Source organism: Dasypus novemcinctus, chromosome 24 (assembly GCF_030445035.2).
Source record: "Dasypus novemcinctus isolate mDasNov1 chromosome 24, mDasNov1.1.hap2, whole genome shotgun sequence".
NCBI lineage: Eukaryota > Metazoa > Chordata > Mammalia > Cingulata > Dasypodidae > Dasypus > Dasypus novemcinctus.
The window spans coordinates 62,179,978-62,202,782 of NC_080696.1; the positions used below are offsets into that span (position 1 = coordinate 62,179,978).

Sequence of the window (22,805 nt, forward strand, 5' to 3'; positions counted from 1 at the left end):
ACCAACCTAAGTATTGGTTAGAATTTCCCGCAAAGGGGAACTGCTCTTTCATTCCCACTTTCCCTTCCCCAAGTTCATGGTGATAATGGAACCCTACCCATTCCATCATCCATCTTTCTCCCTCCAGGCTTCTCCTTTTGCCCTCAGGTGGTAAGTCAATTTGCATTTGTCTTCGTAATACTAATAAATACAAATGCAGTCACATTGATTAGTTTTGTCACCATGCTTGTGCTTAACATACAACAGCTCATACTGACCCCATGAGACAGAGAATCACGACTCCTATTTAACAGCTGGGGAAACTGAGGCTCAGTGTGGGCCAAGGAAGCATTTCAGGTCTGCAACAGGTGCATTAATTCGTACAGAAACGCCTTGGAGTACAAGAAACGAGTCTTGCCTGCTCTTGACTTTTTTCAATGTCAATCTCTTGAGTGGGTCGAAAGGGACCTGGGGAGGCTGTGACGATGGCCCCCAAGCCTGGGATCCTGCCGCCCGTCTACTCCGATGCCAGAGACAAGGCCAGCGATGGGTTACGCCGCTGGGGTTGTGTCAGGGAGCGTGGCGGGCGCCAGGGGAAGCGGGCTCGGCAAAGGTTTGCCCAGGAGGGAGTGCCTGTGCGGTGTCTAGCAGCTGAGCCACGGTCAGGCCGGGGGCGGAGGGAGGGCTCCGTGTGTCCTTTGATTAACTGGACTTGGAGGAAGTAGGTACAAAATGTCGCGGCAGTGCGGGGGCGGGTGATTAATCCTCCGATAATCTGCTGGCCGCAGTTTTGCTGTGGCAGGAGGTTTTGCTGGAGAGATCGATCAGGCCTTAACGGAGGAGGGAAACAGGCAGTGGCGCTGAGCCTGGCAGCATGGGGTCCCGAGGGACAGCTCACCTCCCAGAGCCGTGCCACTGTGGGATTCGAGCCGGTGGGCTCTCTGTGGACCCCCTCTGCGAGATGCCAGGAGCAGGCAGAGCTCCGGGAGAGGGCAGGGGGAGGGAAGAAGGGAAGAGGTGATGGCAGGTCCCGCTATGTCATCCACCACTCAAAAGGGGCAGTGGAGCCTTCAGCCGACACCAGGGTCCCACGAGGCAGGTTCTTGTCCCTCGGTTTATTGGCAAGAAATTGTGGGGCCCGAGAAGTGAAATGACTTGTGCCACACTGGCAGTCTGAACCAAAACCCAGGTCTCAGGTCGACGGCTTTGACCTCCAAGTGCCATGCTGGGCCAGCAGGGAGGTAGGAGCTAGCAGGACCCGAGGTGCCCTGGAAGCACTACGGGACTGAGTTGATGGGGGGCAGTGGGGGAGTAGGGTTACAGAGATGATCCGGCCACATTGCCAGGCTGCAGGACAGTTTGGTGAGAGAGAATCCTGAGGACCCAGGGTTATGGGGGCAGAGAGGAAGGCATCAGAATCTGCTAAGGCAGTCAGGGCAGGTTTCTTGGAAAGGAGATGTTGTGGCTGGGTGTTGATGAATGTGGAGGAGTTCCGTAAAGGGAAAAGCTCATTCTGGGAGCGGAAGCAGCACACACAAAGGCTCAGAGCTGGGAGTGTGGCTCGTGTGTCTGGGTAACAGCAACGTTTTCAGAGTGGCTGATGTGTAGGATGTGGGGACAGTGGGGGAAGAAGAGGGAAAGCTGGCGGGTGCGTCAGGGTACCCAGCTCCTCGCTTGGTCCCGTGTGTCAGGGCGGACATGGGTAGCTTTTTCCTGGATCAGGCTTTCCCTGGGGTTCAGGAAACCGGAATTGCTTCGAAGTCCTTTTGTGTTGACTCCCCATCCTCCCCCCCAATTTCAGGAGGTGAAAATGGATTCTCCAAGGTGTGGGAGCCAGTCACAGCGGAAAGGATTCTGCTGGTGAAATTGTGTGTCTGCCTCCTGCTGTCATTATCTCATTAAGGAAGGGGTGGGAGGAACCCCCAGGCTTTGAAGTAGCAAGACAGCCTTCTGGCATGGCCCCCGCCGGGCCTACCTGGCAGGGACCTAGCTGTGGAGCAGCCTTCTCTGGGCATGATGTGATTTGGTGGGCAGTTGGATCTTTTATTTATTCATTCATTTATTTATTTTTAAAAATTTATCCTGCCCCCAGTTGTCTTCTCTCTGTGTCCGTTTGCTGTGTGTCCTTCTGTGTCCGCTTGTATTTTTGTCAGTGGCACTGGGAATCTGTCTCTTCTTGTTGCGTCATCTTGTTGCGTCAGGTCTCCGTGTGCGGTGCCACTCCTGGGCAGGCTGCACTTCTTTTTTTTTCCCACGCGGGGTGGCTCTCCTTACGGGGCGCACTCCTTGTGAGTGGGGCTCCCCTACGTGGGGGACACCCCTGCGTGCCACGGCACTCCTTGCGCACATCAGCATTGCACGTGGGCCAGCTCACCACATGGGTCAGGAGGCCCTGGGTTTGAACCCTGGACCTCCCCTGTGGTAGGTGGATGCTCTATCCATTGAGCCACATCCGCTTCCTGGCAGCTGGGATCTTGTACAGCCAGCCGTGGGACGGGGAGCCTGGAGGTGGCTTCTGTGCCCAGACCACCCGGATTGAAAAGTCTGCGGCCACACACCCAAAAGCCACCTTCACTGTTGACTCTCTTGCTGGGGGTCATTGCCCTGAATTCTGACTCTTTTCACCGCACATTCGGGGGAGGGTGCAGGGCCTTCCAGAAGGAAACCCAGCGTCGGGCACTCTGCTCCAGGGTCTTGTCTTGGGCTATGACAAGGGGCTTTTTGTTTTTCAGGAAAAGAGAAATTCTTTCTGGAATAAATGTTCAGACCCACCAGCAGTGTGGTTGGTCCGCTGGGAGGAAAGATGGGCTCTCGTGCCCCAGCCTCCCCCTGCCCCGTGGAGGACACTGGTAAGGGAGCTGGGCCTATGCAGGAGAGGTGATGGGACAAGCCGGCTCCAAAATACTGCCCTCCCGCCGTACCTGGCAATGCCGCTTTTGGGGAGTTACTGTTCAGACGGTCTTTATTGGGTGCCTGCTATGTGCCAGGAAGACGGGGTGAGAGCACCAGAGGCCCTGCCGCCCTGGTCCTGCAGTCCACAAGAGGAAACAGTTGACAAAGAGTTATCACAGCACCGTGTGGAAGCAGAGGCAGGCAGGGGTCAGCGGGCTCAGGGAAGCCCTGGCTGGGGAGGGACGTCTGCGCTGACCCAGGGGACGAGCAGAAGGTCACTCTGCGGGGGGCGGGGGAAGCAGTTCCCTGCGGAGAAAGTGGCAGGGGCAGAGGCTGCTGGGGCACTGAGGAAATTGGCAGAAGGTCCACGTGACCTGGAGGGATTAAAACAGCTGGAGGACCTGAGATGGAGGGTGGGAGGATGAGGAGGGGGCTGGGAGGACGAGGAGGGGGTGGGAGGATGAGGAGGGGGTGAGAAGATGAGGAGGGGACTGGGAGAATGCAGAGGGGGCTGGGAGGATGAGGAGGGGGCTGGGAAGACGAGGAGGGGGCTGGGAGGGTGAGAAGGACAGTTCCCCCTTTCCACCAGGTTAGGAAAGGAACACTCGGGGCGGGGGTTCAACCTGCCTCCCTCCTTCGTGAGATGCGGGCAAGGGGCGGGCAGGTGGATTTCTCCGGCAGTGTCAGTTTTTGGTATCTTAGGATTTGTTTGCTGTAGCTGCTGGAGAGGCTGGAGAGACTCTAGTTTGAAATGTAAGATGATTTCTTCAGGGAAAGTGGTCAGATTGCTCACGACCTCTTGCTCCGAGGAGAAGAGACAGTGTTTCATCATCGTGGTGTCGCAGCACAGCCACAGCTCAGGCCGTCAGAATGCTCACCAGCGGAACAAAGGGAAGATGAAGTGGGATGACTCAGTTTTGGGTCGTGAAGGCTCAGGAAGGCGAGACAAAAGCCCCCGCAGGCGGCCTGGTGCAGGGGGGGAGCGGGGGGAGGTGTGCCTCTGCAGTCCCCAGCCCGGGCCTCCTTCTAGTGGACATTCTGCTGCCTGGCCCAGCCCTGTGCCTGGGGCTTCACCATCTCATCCACCTGCGTGGAACATTAAAGGGCTTTAAAAACTCTTGCATGAGGGATGCTCCGTGAGTGAGCTCATCATGAGGTTTTAAGCCAACATATAACAAAGTTTGTTGCTAAACAGGTGTCCTCACTGCAAGAATTCTTGGGCTGTCCAACTGCTTTAAACAAAAGCACTTATACTGAGATATATTGTATGGGATTGGGATTTTGTGGAAATCAGTTTGGGGATGACATTATTGGACTGCTTTAATCTGACATCATCCTGTTATAAAGTTGTCATCAAGTGCACCTTTAAAAAATCCATCCATTCAGCTATCCATCCAACTACTTATTCAACCAACCATCTGTCCATTAATCCAATCAATCATCCATCCATCCATCCATCCATCCATCCATCCATCCATCCATCCATCGATCCATCCACTGTTGCATCTACCCTCCCACCTATCTGTTCTTGAATCCATCCATCCAATCATCCATCCATCCTCATCTATAAATCCACCTATCCATATATCCCCATATATACATATATTCGTCATCTGTGCCTGCAAACAAGCTGCCATCCAACTAACAAACATTTGCACTGCAGGGTTTTCCATACTCTGAGCCCAAAGCTGGGACTCGGGTGGTTTAAACGTCTCCAGGGACTTCTACTCTAACACAAGAACTGCCTTCCATGCAAAACCCAGACCTCTTGGTGGAATGTGCTTTGTGTCCTGGGAGAAATGATGTGCAAGAAGCTCAGAAAGGGAGAACGTTTCTCTCCTTAGGTGAATCCTTGAGTGCTTTGTACAAGAGGGAGCATTTTTGACTGGAAGTTGGAATTTGGACAAGGAAAAATTGAAGCTGGGGGCCAGGGATCCCAGCAAGCGCCAGCAGGGCGAGCAGAAGGCAGAGCTGCGGAGGGGCAGCCGCAGGGCACGTCCTTGTCTGGAGGACCCCACCTTGACCTCCCCTGCTTCCTCGAGTCTCTTCCTGGTTGTGCTGTGACCGCGTTGCTATCAAGCTGCTGCCCAGGTGGCTCGTCCGAGCTAGAATGTCTCTAACAAGGCTGATTCTCCAGCCAGTCTGCCTTTCCTTTCGTTGGCTTCAGAAACACTTAATTCCACTTACGTTCAAAGGCTGAAATGTGTTTGGCCTCACAGTGCCTGCTAGACAAGGCCCTAGCACCAACCTCTGCAGCACGGCGGTGGAAATAGCTGCTGCGAAGGCTTTTGCCTGGGTTCCCAGAGGTTGACTGACCAGCACATTCCTCCACGGGGCAGCAGAGAGTGGTGAGGGCCCCTTCCAACCCCAAGAGGAGGTGAAAGCCCCAGGACTCGGCCGAGAGGGAGAGCACACGTTCACCGGCGAGATCCATTCGTCACCATCCAGCTGATGGGTGCAGCGCGGGTGCCAGGCCCTGAGCTTGGGGCACGAGGGTGGCCAGACAGCCAGGTACCCTGTCTCTCATGGGGGAGACAGACAACCAAATAATTAAATGTGACCATTATGCATTGTAAAATTAACATCGAACAAAATTAACCAGGAGATGTGCAGGCGTGCAGCTTCAGGGAGGGCGGTTTTAGATGGGGAAGGCTTCTCTGAGGAGGTGACATTGGAGCTGAGCCACAAACAACGAGGAGGGAGGCACCCGCCAGTACAAAGGCCCTGAAGTAGGAGGGGGCAGAGGCATTGTGAGAAACAATAATGTGGGAAGGGGTGCAAAGTGCCGATAAGGTGGACAGGGGCAAAACTATGTAGGGCCTTGTGGCCTCTGGGAAGGAGACTCACCTTTATCTTAGGGGCAGTGGAAAGCTCTTGAAGGGTTTAGGTAGGAGAATTCTGAATTTCCTTTGAAAAGCCCTCGCTGACCGCTGAATGGAATGTGGTTTACACAGGATGAAGTGGGGACGACCGCGAGACCCTGGGGCAGTCACAGAGGGTCGGCTCACCAGGCCTTGGGCTGGGGGTGGGTGCTGGTGTGGGTGGAGCTGGAGGGTGGAAGAGGATTCGGGGTCAACAGGACTTGGTGAATGATTGGCTGTGGGTGTGGGGGCAAGCGAAGGAAAGACCACCCCAAATGGGCCAGACTGGCTGGGTGGACGGTGACTCCATGTTCTGGGTGTGGGGCAGGTAGCGGGGCACAGATTTTGGGGCAGGAGAGTCCAAGAGTTCTGTTGTGGCCCTGGAGAGTGAGAGCCGGGGCTGCCTTTCGGAAAAGCAAGGGGGGCACGGGAACAGCCGAGTCTGGAGTTGGTGGGTGAGTCTCGGGCAGGAGGAGATGGCAACAAGGGGCAATTTCAAATCAAGAGATGGCGGTGGGGGGGCGTGGAGGGGAGCGTGCGTGACTTTGATCTCCTGGGTGCAGACGTGCCTGAAGCTTGCGCCCTTTGGGGTCTAGTCGTGTGAGCCAACTAGAGCCCCCTGCCCGCTCTGGGCCCCTGCAGCAGTGATTTGGGGGTGACTAAAGCACCTCACCTCAGCCTTGGGCTGGAATGCCATCAACCCCAGGTAGTGAGCAGGGGCAGGGGCAGGGCGGGGGGAAGCGCAGGTCATCTGGTGTCCGACACACCCAGGAGCCCGTCCCGGCTGTGCCTTGGGCTGCCTGCGCGACCTCGGACCGAGAGCCTGGCCTCAGTGGCCCTTGATCTGCCCACACGGAGGGGTCGAGTGAGGACAGACCACCGCTGGGGATAGAGGGCCCGGCAGGTGCTCAGTAAGCGTCAGTGGTTTGGCCCTCTCTCCCCCCGCACGCTGATTAAATGCTCCGGTTGGCAGTTATTTATGTCTTTGATTAATTAAACAATTGGGAAACAAATTAATTATTACTTAACGAAGGCAGTTTGGTCGACACAATCTTTGAAAACATGAGGCCTGGCGGGGGAAAAAACAAAAGTGATGCTTGGCCACGAGGAGACTGGAAACCACTGAAGTAGAAAATCTTCAAGGTCCTTCTCATCTGGAAAATTTGCCTTTTCTGGATGTGCAGAATGTGGCTCCCTACAGATAAATGTTGACTTATGGCTTGAGTGGCTTATTATATGTCACGGTGCCTTCAAATGGCAGCCAGGCAATCATTCTGGTGTCACCTGCGTGGAGTTTATCCAAGGCAAGAGGCAGAGGGGAGGAAATTGGACCTGAGTCACGCACAGAGCCGGCTGCTCCCATCCTTCCGGTTAAATCCTCCTCTGTCGCCGTCTCTCACCCCCACCCCATCGCCAGCCCTCCTGCTGTCCGAGCTGGACGGCAGCTGAATTAAGCATCAGTACCTGTGGCCATAACCTATAGACCACGTGCGTGCCCTTGGCTCAGTTGCGAGGGGCATGGCTGTGCATGAATTTTGAAACCAATTTGCTTCAAGGAAAGCTCCCTGAGTCCGAGAGTTTGTGTGATTTCAGCCCCTTGTCCTGTCCCTGGCATCTGTGCCATCTGCATTCTGAGGGGCTTCCAGGCAGGCGGGAGAGAGGATCTCCCTTCCCAGGTCCCCTTCATGGCGACGTGGCTTCTCCTGAAGTGCGGCCTCTCAGCTTTTGAAAGGTTCACCGTGGCTAATGGTTTTCTCACCTCCAAACCTGCCCTCACCCAGTGTAGGAGAAATTCCAATTTGTCAGGAAACTGGCCATCTGGAACTTCCCCAGGTCTGGGAAGGTGAAGTTCAACCCTGGAGCACGTTGATTTTATTGGATGGCTCTCTCCTAAGCAGGGGATCAGCGCAGAACAGGAAGGGAAAGGGGATACAGTTTTGCTTGGGAGGTGCACTTTCACTGCCCACCCCCCCCCCAGTGCCCTCTCTGGCTTCAGATCTGCCCCCTCGTCTAGATGCAGCCTCTAGCATTCTCAGCCGGAGGCTGGGGCCACCCCACGTCCCGAACCACTGCGTGAGCTCCACACACGTGTCCCCACAGAGCCAGGCACCCTCACCCGGTCCACGGAACAGATCTCATGTATGGGCGCAAGGGCAGCTGATGTCCCCTGCGAGCCCACCCCACCACCCCCACGAGAAGAGGGTGGCATTAGAGAGAGACGGCTGGACCCAGGCTGAAACTTGCGGGCTGGGGCTCCCCTCCCTGCGAAGGACGTGTGAGCGCCGTTATACTGGTGGGTGCCTCGCGGCCAGGCCTGGCCCAGAGCCCTCTCCAGATCAGTGAGTGGACATTCTCTTGCTCCTGTGCATGTACGTGCAGCAAAATGAGGCAGCCTGCTGCAGATGCTGCTTCCCAGCCTCCCTCGCTGGGCGAGCGTCCGAGTGCTCTGGTTAGCCAAGGCACAGAGTGTACTGCTGGGGTCAAGTGAGACCCTGCAGGAGATACCCCCCTGACGGGTGCGCAGAGCAGACCCGGCGGCGGCTGGGGGGCTGCTTCAGGAGGGGCAGGGAAGTCTGGGGCATCCAGCTTGCAGCTTCTGACCTTGTGATTGACCCATCATGGCAATGGTTCTGGAAAGGCCAGTATTTCTCCCCTCCAGACACATCCAAGTTCAGCACACAGTGGGGACAGCACAGAGACCTGCAATCACACGGGTGTTTGGGGACTGTGAGTTGTTTGACGTTGCTGGAGGGTGGAGTGTGAGAAGGGACATGAAGGTGGGGGAGAGGCCGTGAACATCAAACATTTTCTTTCTCTTTCTGTATGACAGGAAATTCTACAAGGGTTTTAAGCAGGGGAGTGACACGCTGGTCCTGTTTTTTGTTTGTCTGTTTTTGAGGGCCGGGGATTGGACCCAGGACCTCGTATGTGGGAAGCCGGCTACACTGGCCCCCCGGTCCTGCGCATCTGAAGGCTCACTGTGGCTGCAGCGTGGATGATGAGTGGAGTAGAGGAGGTGGAGCTGCAGCCAGGGCCATCACTTAGGAGCCTCTGTGTGGTCCAAGCAAGAGATGTAGACGGCCTGAACGAGAGTAAGGGGAATGGAGAGCAGGGGACAGGCGAGAGCATGTTATTGAAGTTCCTTTACTTACTTAGTTAGTTTTTGTTTTTAGATGCTCCTTTTTAAAACAAACCCAGACCAAGTGCGCTGGTAGGGGCGGGGGGAGAAGGAGTGAGAAATACGGACAAGGTCCCTGCCTTCAGTGGGCTTTTGTTCGTGTGGGAAAAGCAAAACACAAGTAACCACACATAGTGTGAATTACCAAGGTGGGTTAAGTTCTTCAAAGGAGAGGTGCAAGGTGTTATAGATGCATAATAGGGAGACCGACAGAGTCCAGCAAGGCTTCTCCGAGGAAGTGGCCATTGAGCTGAGAGGTGAAGAATGAGTAGGAGTTCCCTAGGCAGAGAGGGAAGGAAGAGTGCTCTTTGAGAAAGAACAGCGTTTGCAAAGTCTGAAGATTCTGTGGTGGAGAGAGGGTGGGAGAGGACAGGTAAGCAGAGGCCAGTTTAGGCAGGCCCTTGGGGGACGTGGTGTGCAGTGTGTGGATTTTATCCTAAAAAGGATGGAGAGTTCTGAGCAAGACGATGGCATGTGTGATTTAAATTTGTGGAACATCAGCCTCCACTTCTGGCCATGGTTACTCAATGGAGCAACCAGAAAACATGACAAAATATATGAAACAACTGTTTTCCAACATTGGACAACAGGCATTTCAGGTCTGTGATGAATGAGATAAGAAGACAAACAAAACGAGCCCTATGCCTACCCCAGCTTTCTGCCTGGAGCCACTTCTCAGGCCATGGAGCAGGGAGGCAGATCCCAAGCAGAAAGTAGCAGTCCTGCTAAGTTGAGAAGACAGAGATGAGAATTTGGGGAGGCCAAGAGATTAGAATCTGTGGTACAGAATTCTACAGAGAAGAAAGCTATATAGTAAAAGGACTTCAGAAATTTGCATGGTTTTGAATCTTAGCTGAACACTCAGATGCATGTGTAGAGGATGAGATTTCATGAAACTTTGCAAAGAGCAACACTGGAGCTGTGACCCAAATGGTGCCAAGGGAGAGATTCAAGTTCAGATTAGCTAGCATGAGGAGCCCTGATTAATCACTCAGGGCATTCACTACATACACTAGAAATATCACATCTTTGAAGTGGGGCTTCCTAGAGCAAAGGTTAGTTTAGACCCACTCTAACAAAGCTTAAAAACAAGACTTGAAAGGACCAGACTGCACCACAAATTCAATTTGTCTGAATAAGTTTTTGTTCAAAAGTCTTTATTTTACCATCTGCCTGCCAAAACAAAGCCCAACATTCTTTGAAGGAAAACAACAAAATCCAGATACTCAATAGTGTAATGTTCATACTGCCCAGCATCCAATAAAAAATTACTAGATATGTTAAGAAGGAGGAAAATGTAACTCATATTCTAGAGAAAGCCAGTCAATAGAAGCAGTCTCAGAAATGACAAGGATGAGGGAATTAGCAAAAAGGACATGAAAACATCTATTAAAAGTATAATCAGGGAAGTGGATGTGGCTCAACAAGTTGGGCACATGCCTACCACATGGGAGGTCCCAGATTCAGGTCCTTGTGCTTTCTAAAGAAGACAAGCACATGCCCACACCCACTGCAATGAGCTAGGCACCCACATCTGCTGCAACAAGCTAGATGCCCACACCGGCAGCAACGAGCTAGACGCTGTACCCCACCCCAATGAATAAGATGCTACACCCTGCTGTACCAAGCAGATGCCTAAATGAGCAGGTGCCACAGACTAGCAGAGGCTGCAGCCCATGGGGAGCAGATGTGGCTTGGTCTGTTGGGCACTTGTCTCCCATGTGAGAGCTCCTTGGTTTGGTTCCTGGTGCCTCCTGGAGAAGATGAGCAAACAATGAGTAGACAGATGAGAGAAACATCTGGGGAGGGGGGATAATTTTTAAAAATCTCAAAAGATTTTTTTAAAAAAGTATATTCAGTAATTTAAGGAAAACATGACTATAATGAGTAGAGAAATTTATGAGTTAAGAAGAACCAAATGGAATTCCTGGAGAGGAACAAGTACATTAACAGAATGGAAGATATTATTGTATGGGATTAACGGCAGATTAGGAAATGCATGAAAACAATTTGAAGACACAGTAATAGAAACTGTCCAAAATTAAATGTAGAAAGAGAAGAAGACTGGGAAAAAAAATGACCACATTTCAGGAACCAGTGGGGCAATATAAAGTGTATGTAATTGGAATCCCAGGAAAAGAAGTGAGGAGAAGGCCAAAAAAAAAAAAAAAAAAAGAAAGAAAGAAAAGAAAAGAAATAATGGCTGAATGTTATTTAATTTTGATGAAAATGATAAATCCTCATTTCCAAGAAGGTCAATTAGACACAAACAGAATGAACACAAAGAAAACAACACCAAGGTACATCATAATCAAATTGCTGAAAACAGTAATGGAAAGTACCTTTCAAGAATAATCTGGGGAAAGGACATGTTATGTACAGAGGAACAAAGATAAGAAATCCACAAAAAATGTGTAAAAAGCCAGAAGACAATAGAATGACATCTTTAATTTCTGAAAGAAAAAAATCCTTTCATCTAAAATTTTATACCTGGGGAAAATATCATTCAAAATAATGGTGAAATAAACACTTCTTGGGCAAAAAAATGGATAACAATGTCTGTCAGCAGATCTGCACTATGAGAAGCATAAAGAAAGTTCTCAGAGAAGAAAGAAAGTGATGCCAGTTAGAAACAGAGCAAAAAAGGATCAAGGAATCATCAATATGTGGGTATATAAAAAAGACATTTATTTCTCATTTTAAAATTATGTTAAAGGATAATTGACAGCTTAAAACATAAACAATAACAAGGTGTAGTGGGTTTATAACATATGTAAAAGTAAAATATATAACCACAATAGCACAAAGACTGAGAGGAAAATAGAAGTCTATTGTTATAAGGTTACTACATTAAATGTGATGAGGCATAATAGTACTTAAAATAAGACTATAAGTTAAAGGTGTAAGTTTTTAAAAGAAAACTAAAACCAAGAAGTAAAACTTGAGAGCCAATAGTGGAAATAAAATGGAATCATTAAAGTATCATTAGCAAGATGACAGATATAAAGCCAACCATAGCAAAATAGCATTAAATGAAAATGACCAAATTCCAATTAAAAGACAGAGATCATTAGATTGAGTATAAAAACAAGACCCAACTTAGTGCTGCTGTCTTCAAGAAATCACTTTAAATATGAAGATACAGTCTAGTTAAAGGAAAATGATGGAAGAAGATAAACACTAATCAAAAGTGGGCTGAAGGGGTTTATTTACACCAGACAGAGGAAGTGTCAGAACAAGAAATATTACCAGAGCTGAAAACAAAGACATTCTATAGTGACAAAGGGGTCAATTCTCAAGAAGATGAAACAATCCTAAATGTATGTACACAAGTACAAGAGATTCAAAATACTTGAAACAAAAATTCCTGAACTAAAAGGAGAAATAGATAAATCCAAATTTACACTTGGAGATGTCAGCACTCCCCTAATTGATGTAAGTAGAAAGAAAATTGGTAAGGATATAGAAAACTTGAACATTATCGACCAACTTGATCTAATTGACATTTATGAACACTCCACCCAACAACAGCAGAACACACATTCTTCTCAAGCTTACACGGCCCATTCACCAAGGTGGATCATAGCTAAAAAAGCAAAAAAAAAACACCCCAAATCCCTGACACTATCAAGTGCTGGTGGGAGTGTGGAGCAACTGGGACTCTCACACCCTGCTGGTGGGAATGACAAGTGGGATAGCCACTTTGGAAAAACAGTTTGGAAGTTTCTTGTAAAGTTAAATATACACTGGCCATAAGACCCAGCAATCCTGCTTCTAGGTATTTACCCAAAGGAAAGGAAAACATGTACATAAATGTGTGTGGCAGCTTTATCCATAGTTGGCCCAAACTGGAAACAACCCAAATATCTGTCAGCTGATGGATGAATGGACAAACTGTGGTGCATCCAAAGAATGGCATGGAAACAGTGGGACTACTTAGCAGCAAAAAGGAATAAGCAACTGAGAGACACAAAAACTTGGATAAATATGTAAGATATCATGATGAGTGAAAGAAGCCAGGTTTGAAAGGTGACCTGATGTAGGAGTCCCTTTATATGACATACTGGAAAAGGCAAACCATATGTGTGTGTATATATATATATATATATATATATTTTTTTTTTAATTAAAAAATTTTAAGTTTTATTTTTAGGTGGTGCTGGGGCTTGACCCTGGGACCTCACACATGGGAAGCAGGTGCTCAACCACTGAGCTACACCTGCTCCCAAAGGCAAACCTTTTAGGGTCAGGGTACAGAATAATGGTTGCTAAGGGCTGAGTGTGGGTGGAGGGCATTGATTACAAAGGGGCAGGAAGGAACTTTTTAGGGTGAAAAAAAGAACTTCTGACATGATTAAGAAAATGATAAGACCAGACACACCCTGGGAGAAAATATTTACATCATGCATATCTGACAAAGGATTCATATCCCCAATACATATTTGTAGTCCTTACTACTCAATGATAAAATGACAAACAACCCATTTTTAAAGTGGGCAAAGGTTTGAAAAGGCACTTCTCAAAAGGAGAGCTATGAATGGCCAAATAGCACAGGTTAAAATGCTCATCATCATCAAGTCATCAAGGAAGTGAACATTAGAAGCACAAGGACGGGAAAGGAGATGGCTGGGGCTGCTGAGCACCTGCTGCCCACACGGGAGGTCCTGGGTTTGGTCCTCGGTGCCTCCTGAAAACAAAAACAAACAAACAGGCAAAACGACAAGCAAACAAATGAAAAAACCAACTGAGAGTTGCTGATGTGCCTCAGGGGTTGAGCGCCGGCTTCCTAAGCACAATGAGACACCATTACATTCGCCATAATGGCTAAAATTATAAAGACAGGCAATTCCAAACATTGGCAAAGATGTAGGAGAATTGGAATTCTCGTACACTGCTGGTTGGAAAAGTAGTTTGGCATTTTCTTAAAGTTACTTATACTCTTACCATTTGACCAAGCAACCCCACTTCTAGGTATGTAGCCAAAGGAAATAGAGCCTTGTGTCTACACAGAGACTTGTATGACGCGGTTTGTGGTAGCTTTGTCTCTAACAGCCCCCAGTAGATTCAGTGGTTGTCTGGGGCTTGGGGCACAGGGCAGGTTGGTGCCTTTTGTTGTATATAAATTAGACTTCAGTGAAGTTGATTAAAACTAATATATATCCTGCCATAACCCACTGGGTAGACTGGGGGAGAGTGTAACTACAATGCAAACTATCATCCACGCAGTGCAGCAGCGCTCCAAAACGTGTTCACCAAGTGCAATGAATGTGCCGCACTGATGAAAGAGGTTGTTGACGTGGGAGGAGTGGGGGTGGAGTATGTGGGAACCTTTTATATTTTTTAATGTAACATTTTTCGCGATCCATGTATCTTCAAGAAAATACAATAAAAAGCAAAAACAAAACGAAACTAACAAAAAACCCTAATTTGTGGCAGATCCCTCTGGCTCCGGGTGGCCAGTGGGGGAGCTCTGGGAGCACAGGTGGAGGTGGGAGCAGCCTTCCCGTTCCCAGGGGCAGCCGGTGGACTTCTCTTTCACGCTGCTCGTCTGAGTTGGCCTGGCACCCTGCTGGCCCGCTGGCCGGTGGCCCGGGACTCTGAGAGGCGCTGCTGGGCCCGAGTCTCATCTCCCTACCCTTCACGTGTGGGTGCTCGAGGACCCTTGTTGAGTACTGAGGTGCCATTGCAGGACTTCGTGGCTACCCCCATACAGAGGGGGGTCAGGGGAAGCTGGCTGCAGCTCCTGGGTGGACAGGAGCACTTGGAGACAAGCAGGTGGGGGGGTGAGCTGGGCGCGAGGGGCCACACCTGAGGCTCAGGGGCGGGGGGGGGGGGGTCGGCCGGGAGGCCCTTGAAGCCTTGAGTGGCATGGTGCATGGGGGGCCAGTGGTCAGGGTGGACAATCAAGGTCAGACACTGTGGAACCCAGGAAGTGAGGGAAAGAGGGGCCCAGTTCTGAGGTCAGGAAGGAGCAGGGGAGCCAGGGGGTCAGCTGAGGGGCAGTGGCGGCCGCGGGCAGCAAATACAGGCTGGCCGAGCGCCCCGGTCGGCCCTGGACTGGGGGGTGCTGGGCTGCGGGACCTCCGCGCTCCAGCCACATTCCCGGGACACTGGGACGCGGCCTTCACGCCACCGGCCCCTCCCAGCCCCAGCCTAAGCCATCGACCCTGTCTCCATCTCCCCCCCACCATGGGATCAGGGGCCTCCTGTGTTCCCCTTCCCTTCCCCTCTCCTCCGGCACTGGCCTGGGGCTGAGGCCCTGTTCCTTCTGGACCACCCCTCCACCCCACCCCCCGAGGTCTCTGCTGCCGGGGAAACCAACAGAACGGAACGTCAGGGACTTCTGACCCAGCCTTCTGTCTGCAGGGGACGGGGACAAGGAGCCGGGCACCCAGTGGGCGACCATGTGAGGAAGGGAGTAGGGATGCGGGAGCCTGGGAGGTGGGGGCCTGGCCTGTCTCCCACTGCTCAAGGTCAACAGCCAGGCAGGGGAGGGGTCCGATTTGGCCCCAGTCGGTCCCCCGCGGGATTGCGACATCACGAGGAGGTCACGGTGAACGTGGGCCCTTCCAGGAACGTGGGGTGAGGAGTGGGGGGGAAGCGCCAGCTTCTCTTCCAACATGCCTGGCTGCAGACAGAAGGACAGGCTGCTTGTCCCTTGTCATAATTTAAGGTAAGAGAAAGTCCAGGAGAAGCCACGATGGAGGACGACTGTCGGGGCCAAGTGAGGGCCAGGGTCCGGGGGGGTGTGGGTTGCGTCGCCTCCCTGGAGAGCAGCGGCCCTTCCTGCGCAGGGACTGTCACTCCAGCCGGGTTTCGGCTCACCTACCCCCAGCTCTTACAAGCATCAGCCATTTTGGGGTGGGGGGCTCTGAAGATAGGCAGCCCACCTCCCCTCGCTCACACTGAAGACTCTGGTCATGGGGCGGGGATCGAGGGGTCAGCCGGGGGGGGGGGGGGCGCGGGGGCAATCCGTAACTAGTAATAAAGCCCCAAAGCATGCAGATGATTGGGGCCTGGAAAAATAGACGCCAGCAGCCGTTCGAGCGCGTCTTCTGAAGACAGCTCATTGCATCCTCCTGCTTTCTCCAAGGTGCACCTAGAAGGGGGAAATGGGCGGGCTGCAGCCCCCCAGGGGAGGGGACCATGGGCCATGCCTGACCCCCAGCGGACGGCGGTGGGAGCACTGCTGGCCGCGGCCCTTCCTTGGGGGCCTCGTCGGCTTCGCTGGCTGTCTGCTGCGTTCTGAAAAGCAGCATCTCTGACAGTCAGCTCTGCTGTCCGCCCCGCTCCTCTCTTTTGTGCATGATTTCGTTTTGTCCACTCGGGCAAGGAAGGTGGGGCTCATGGGCTGCTGGGCTTGGATTGGGGTGCAGACCCAGACTCTGCCCCGGAGCCCTCTCGTCCCCCAGCTGCAGGGGTGCACTGAGAGCCGCGAGGCCGCAGCTGTGCGCCCACGGGAGCCGCCCAGGCAGGTGTGGGGGCGCTGCTGGGGAGGGGCTGGGTGATCAGGCCAGCTTCCTGGAGGAGGAGGCGTGGACTCTCCACCCTGGAGGCTCTGGGCAGCAGGGGGAAGCCCCGGACCAAGTTAGGGGTGCTCCCTGGGGAGGCCGCAGGGGAGCAGCCCAATGGTAACGCGGGGACCAGGAAGTGCTGGCTGTAAAACGAACCTAGTGGACAGAGGGGCTCCTCTGGCCCCCGTGGGCTCTTGGGGGCTTTGTGCCTTTCTCTCAGGCCTGGCGCTCGCTTTTCCTCCCTCTCTGCTCCCCTTGGGGAAGGTTCAGCCCTCCTGGGTGGCGTAAGTGGCCACCATTAGCGGTGACTTGCAATAGATGACAAAATCCACAGGTGAATGTGCGCCCAAGCACGTCCTCTTAGCCACAGACTGTGAGATGACGTGAAACCGCACATGCCTGGCGAGTGTCCATTTCCCACGGTCGCATCAGGATGATGTGACAGGGCCAGCAGGCTCCAGCACACTGTCAGAGCCCACCCCTGGAGGGGCCCACCCCTGGAGGGGTCCCTCCCAAGCAGGGTGGCTACAGGACTTGCAGTGTCCAGTGCAAAATGAAACTGCAGGGGCCTCTGCTGTGAAAACATTAAGAATTTCAAGGTGGCACCAGCAGGACGTTAAACTGAGTGTGGGCCCCTTGAGCCTGTCCCCTGCGTCCCCGCCCACCCAGGGGCTGGCTGGCCCTCTTGGGGAGCTGCCTCCGGTTGGGGTGCCCTTGCCTTCTCCTGTGGACACCAGGGGGCTCGGGGCCTGCTCATTTGTCAGACCCGGTGGCTCAGGCCCACCCCGTGTGCTGGGGGCAAGGATGCCAGTCCTCAGTTCTCAGCAGTCTCCTCCTCCTCCTATTCGGCCGAACCCCCGCGTTTGCAGCCTGACTGCCCTGGCTTCCCATAATCCAAGCTCTCCTCCGAAACCGCAGAGTTCTCTCTGATCAATACCAGCCCCGCCAGGGCGGTGGGTTTCGGCGTGTCCTTTCACATCCCCAAGAGCTGAGCAGGATGTCTGCAAAGCGCGCTCAAAGCCCGCACACGCCCCGGGGTGGGCTGTGGCCGCAGGACCGCTCCGTGGGGCAGGCGCTCCTGGGAACAGGCCGCTCGCCCACGGCCTCCAAGGCGCTGGCCTGTGCAGACTGTGCTTCGTCTCAGCCTTGGGACATGCAGTCCCCACGGGCAGAGGCCAGCACCACCCAGAGGACGCCAGCTGCCAGGATTTGCACGGTGGCCCTCCCGCCCTGTCTCTCTCTTTCCTTCCTCCTCCCTTTCTTTATCTTCCTTCCTTCCTTCTCCCTCCCTCCCTCTCTCCCTCTTTCCCTTCCTCCTCCCTTTCTTTCTTCGTTTTATTTTTTTTTAAGATTTATTTATTTATTTATTTCTCTCCCCTCCCCCCCCACCCCGGTTGTCCGCTGTGTCTATTTGCTGCGTCTTCTTTGTCCGCTTCTGTTGTCGTCAGTGGCACGGGAATCTGTGTTTCTTTTTGTTGTGTCGTCTTGTTGTGTCAGCTCTCCATGTGTGCGGCACCATTCCTGGGCAGGCTGCACTTTCTTTCGCGCTGGGCAGCTCTCCTTACGGGCGCACTCCTTGCGCGTGGGGCTCCCCTACGCGGGGGACACCCCTGCGTGGCAGGGCACTCCTTGCACGCATCAGCACTGCGCATGGGCCAGCTCCACACGGGACTTTCTTTATTTTCCTTCCTTCCTTCCTTCCTTCCTTCCTTCCTTCCTTCCTTCCTTCCTTCCTTCCTTCCTTCCTTCCTTCCTTCCTTCCTTCCTTCCTCCCTCCCTCCCTCCCTCCCTCCTTCCCTCTTTCTCTTTCCCCCTTTCTCTTAAATGTTTATTGTGAACCTGCCTGATGTGCCCAGTGCCTGGGGCTCCATGGATGAGGACACAGGAGCAGTGGGGCCCACAGACTTGGGCTCAACTCCCAGCCCTGCCGCTTACTAGATGTGTAACTCTGGACAAGTTTCTGAGTCCCTCCTGGCCTCAGTTTCCCCAGCACCTACCTACAGGACTGTGGAGTGGATGACAGGGCCACAGTGCTGGGCAGCAGAGCACCTGCCTGCCGAGTGCTTGGCAGCTGTGAGCTGTGATGACAAATTATTATGAGTACCCCAGACCTGGGCACTGCCCCAGAGTGGCGGGAAGGCAAACAGCGAGCAAGAGTTGGTGGGCTGCGCGGCCCCCAGAGACAGTGCCTGGAGCTTCGGCCCTGCGGGAGGCACTGCCAAACCCCGCTGTGCGGCACCTCCAGCCCCCCGGGGCCTGGGCATGCGCACGTGCCCCCCTGCGTGAGCTTGGTCCCGCCACGGGCCCCCTGGCCTGTTCTCGGGCAGGTCTCCTCTGGCCCCTCCCCACCCCTTCTTAAATGCTCCCCCCCCCCCCGTGCTTTCCTGGGTGGCCTCTCTCTGCAGCCGTGCATGTTCACCATTTGCGCAATTGTGCATCACCTGCCTCCCCATGTCAGGGGTGGTGTCACCCACCGTGTCTCTCGGTGCTTTGCATGGGACCAGACACCCCACTGGTGCTTGAGAAATCTTTCTGGGGTGAATAAATGAGTTTCTAGATGGGGGGGAGGGGTACGAGGAACAGAGAGATGGAGAAGGGAGAGAGAGAAAGAGGGAGAGAGAGCTAGAGGAGAGAGAGAAAGAGAGAGAGGAGAGAGAGACAGGGAAGAAAGAGAGAGAGGAGAGAGAGACAGAGGGAGAGAGGAAAAAAAAGAGGAGAGAGAGATAGAGGAGAGAGAGAGAGGAGAGGAGACAGAGAAGGGAGGGCGAGAGCTGTCCTCACAAACCCCCGGGCCAGGGAGCCTGGGCTCAGAATGGGCTGGGCGTGGGTGGGCGGCCACAGGTCCAGGTGTCCTTGGGCTGCAGACCATCTGGCCCCACGGACGGGGCTCAGGATCTGCTGTCTCTCCTGAGGGTGGCCGCAGGGACACCTCTGAAGGGCATCCACCCCCCCGCCAAGCGGCCGCGTCCCATTTGCATTTGGGGACGCTCAATCTGGCAGCTGTGCAGAGAGTGGATTTATAGTCTGGCTTCTTTATTCAAATCCCCAGGGTTGTTTTCTTCTTCTTTATAGGATTCTGCTGGTTAGGGACACAGCCTCGAGCTGCTGACTTCATCCCAACCCGCGTGGTGACCTTGGGCCAGTCCCTGTCCCTCGCGGTGCCTGCTTCTTGGCAGGAAGCAGACGAGTGTCCCCGGCAGTGGCTCCTCCCCGCCCCGACGGCCGTGCTGCCCCAAGATGGCCCTGCATCAGCAAGCCGCGGCCCTGCACTGATACCAAGGAGACACGGGGGCGTCACAAGCAGAAGAGAAGGGTCTCCCTGCCCTGAGCTGGGAATATTCTTAGGTTCTCCGTAATCACTTGTGATTTCACAAGGAGGGTGCACGGTGAAGACACCTCTACATCCCGACAAACCGATGTGCTCTCTTGAGCCATTGCTCTGACTCAGTTGGTGAAAATGACTTCCAAGCCCACCCACTTTGGTCCCCAGGATGGAGCGGGGCCACGTGGCTGGGTTCTTGGTGCGTGGTTTACTGCTGTTTCCTTTCCCACCTCCCCCACTCTTTGCCTTTTCGGGTGGGGGCTGGAGGGAGACAGCAATCACCCAGGAATCAGGGCCAGCTGCGCTTGTCAGGCCCGTGTGGGGCCTGCCCTCCACACCCGGGGGCACCTGCCCTGCCCGTCACTGCTGGGGGCTGTGTGTGGCAGAGTCCCTTCAGTAAGGTTCCAAGTAGCATGGACAGGAAAACCCCGCTCACGTCCTCGCCCCTGCCTGGGCCAGCTCCCTCTCGAGATTCCTCAAGTTTGCCCAACTTTGACTCTGCCACCCGGCGGGACCTTCACGACACCTGAAGAAAACACCTGCGGTTTGTTGTTGCTGTTTTCTCTCCGAAAAACAGACGCAGGTTTTGGCTCGGGGTCCGGGAGGGACTGTCGATTCAGTCCTGGTTGACTGCCCTGAGGAAAGCACGCCTCGGTTGTGACGTAGGCCCCTTGAAATCTCCCTCGGCATTTTGCAAAGAAAGACCCATGCTTTTAAGGAGTTGGTGGAGCCACCTGATACCTCCCCTCCAAAGGGGCGCCTTCTTTGAAGGATTCACATGGAGCTGGGGCTGTCACAAGGGCTGGCCCACCCGCCCGCCCCGTCGCAGCTGGCCGCCAGAACGTGGCCTGAAAGCGCCATCCAGCGTGCCCGGGGCTGGTGAGACCGGCCCGCGCCCACGAGAGGCGTCCGGTCCCAGGTTTCCAGGAAGCCTGGCTTGGCAGACTCTGCGAGCTTGGCATCTCCAAGTAGCCGCCTTCTTACCTTCCTCCCCTGAGCAGGAGCGGGGCCCAGCGCCGGGTTCGGTGTTTGTGGGCATCTTTCAAGGGGATTAAGGACAGGGTCCCCAAACCATGTAACTTTTGCACCACTGCCCTCCTGCCCTCAAGAAAGAGAGCCCCGGCAGGCTTTGCACCGTCAGCTTCACCTCCCTGGGTGGGGGTTGGGGGGTCCCTGGAACTGGAGAAAAGTTAGGTGGGCAGGACATCTGGGGTTCCAGGGGGCCCTGACCTTCTCAGGCTCAAAGTCCCCCCCCCCCCAACATGCTCTTTGCTGGTGAAAACTAATGTCCAAACTTCAGCTCTTGGTCCAGAGCAGAGAAAAGGGCCCTCCCCACGAGCCACGGCGTTGCCTCTCCGATGTGGCTGTGGCCGTGAAGATGCCTGAGGCCTGAGAGAGCCTCCCTGGACTGCCCCTGGGCCCCTTGGTGGACTTGGGGCATCTTGCCTCATAACCAGAAGGTGGGGTGACCGCCCCTTGCTCCAACGCTGGGCACCCTCTGGTCCTCAGCTTGCTTGCCAGGCTTGGCCATGGAGATGCTTGAAGTTTCCTGCATCTATCGGGAGAAAACACAGGCCCAAGCTAAGTGCTTTTTTTTTTTTTTTTTGAATATAATTTTTTTAAATTCATTAAAAAAAAATATTACATTCAAAAAATATGAGGTCCCCATCCACCCCCCACTGCCCCCACCCCGCTTAATGCTTTTTAAAAGGCATTGTTCCATGCAGAATGAATTTTCAGGATTTCCTGTGGGAGTGGGGATAGGGGCAGAACTCTACATGTCATGACACGGCGGCTTTCTCCATCTGGAGGGGGGTGCAGAGAAGCTGCTGGTGGGGACGTCAGACCACCACCAGGCCAAATCCGGCCCAGATGCCCGGGCTGGCTTGCGGACGTGCTCCCAGCGGCTGTTGATTAACTTCACTGGGAGTTTCCCCTGCGTGTCCGAGGGCAACTGCTGACCCAGATAAAGTCTGCGCTCACCGTGTGACCTTTACAGAGAGGCAATGCTGTATCTCCTCTGGGGTTCCTGAAACAATAAATCACCTGCGGGCTGGTGAGAGGCAAGGCCACACGAGGAGGCAGGCAGAGGACAAAGAAGGGATGGTGACTACAAATCCCAGGCAGCAGCCATAGTTTTTGGCAGCAATTATTTTTTAAAAACTGTAATTATGATCCAATAAAATATCAACATCTGGAATTCTGCAGTCACAATCCCTGTCTGTTCTGTTTAGAAATGGAATGCTAATCAGCAGCAATTTCTTTCCGCATCCTTGGGCAGAGAGCAGAGCACGAGGAGCAGGGCTGGGGAGGAGGGGTAGACCACTCCCTGCGGGTGGGTGGGTATCTGAGAAACCCCGGGGATAAGGGGGCATTGGTCAGACCCTGCCCTCTGTTGACTGACAGCACCAAGAAATGGGGCGTTCAAAATCCACACCCTGTAAAACATAAGGAAGCTAAAAATTAAGACATTTGTACAGTCTAAAATATAAACCATAACGCAAACCAAAATGGAACCATGTTTGATAGCTGTGTTTCAAAATCTGTACATCAGCTGCAGCAAACATAACATGAACATGTAAAAAGATCATTGCTGGGGAAGGGGGAAAAAGGTTTGATGTTGGATATATGGGAGTCTCCTATATTGTGTATGTGAATTACTGGGATCTAAAACTTTTTTGAAGACATAATTAGGAAAAGAAAAAAAAAGAAAGGATGTAGACACTGAGGAGAAATGAAAGAAAGCGCCTTGCCACTGTATATACAGGGCAACACCTATTACAGTGATGAAAGGCAAAATGTTTGAAACAAAGTTTTATAGTATTTTTCATTTTATTAATACACAAATTTATTTTTACTTTATTTTAGTATTTCTAAATTATTATGTATTCTATTTTTATACTTTAAACCTATCATTATGTTTCAATTTCCTATTAATTGAATTTGGCAATATATTAGGCTTCATTGTTGAAGAAGTTTTGGACCACAGAGAGGTTCAACTATAGCAGGGGAGGAACACTGGTGTGGGTGTTATTGGTGGGGGGCACATGAGTGGAGGG

The 22,805-nt window shown here is 53.0% G+C and overlaps 1 pseudogene; it reads right to left on the reverse strand.

The window, feature by feature from the left end:
• The window catches only part of LOC101437270 (serine/arginine-rich splicing factor 9 pseudogene), a 69,290-nt pseudogene that overhangs the window by 26,969 nt on the left and 19,516 nt on the right, over nucleotides 1-22,805 (reverse strand).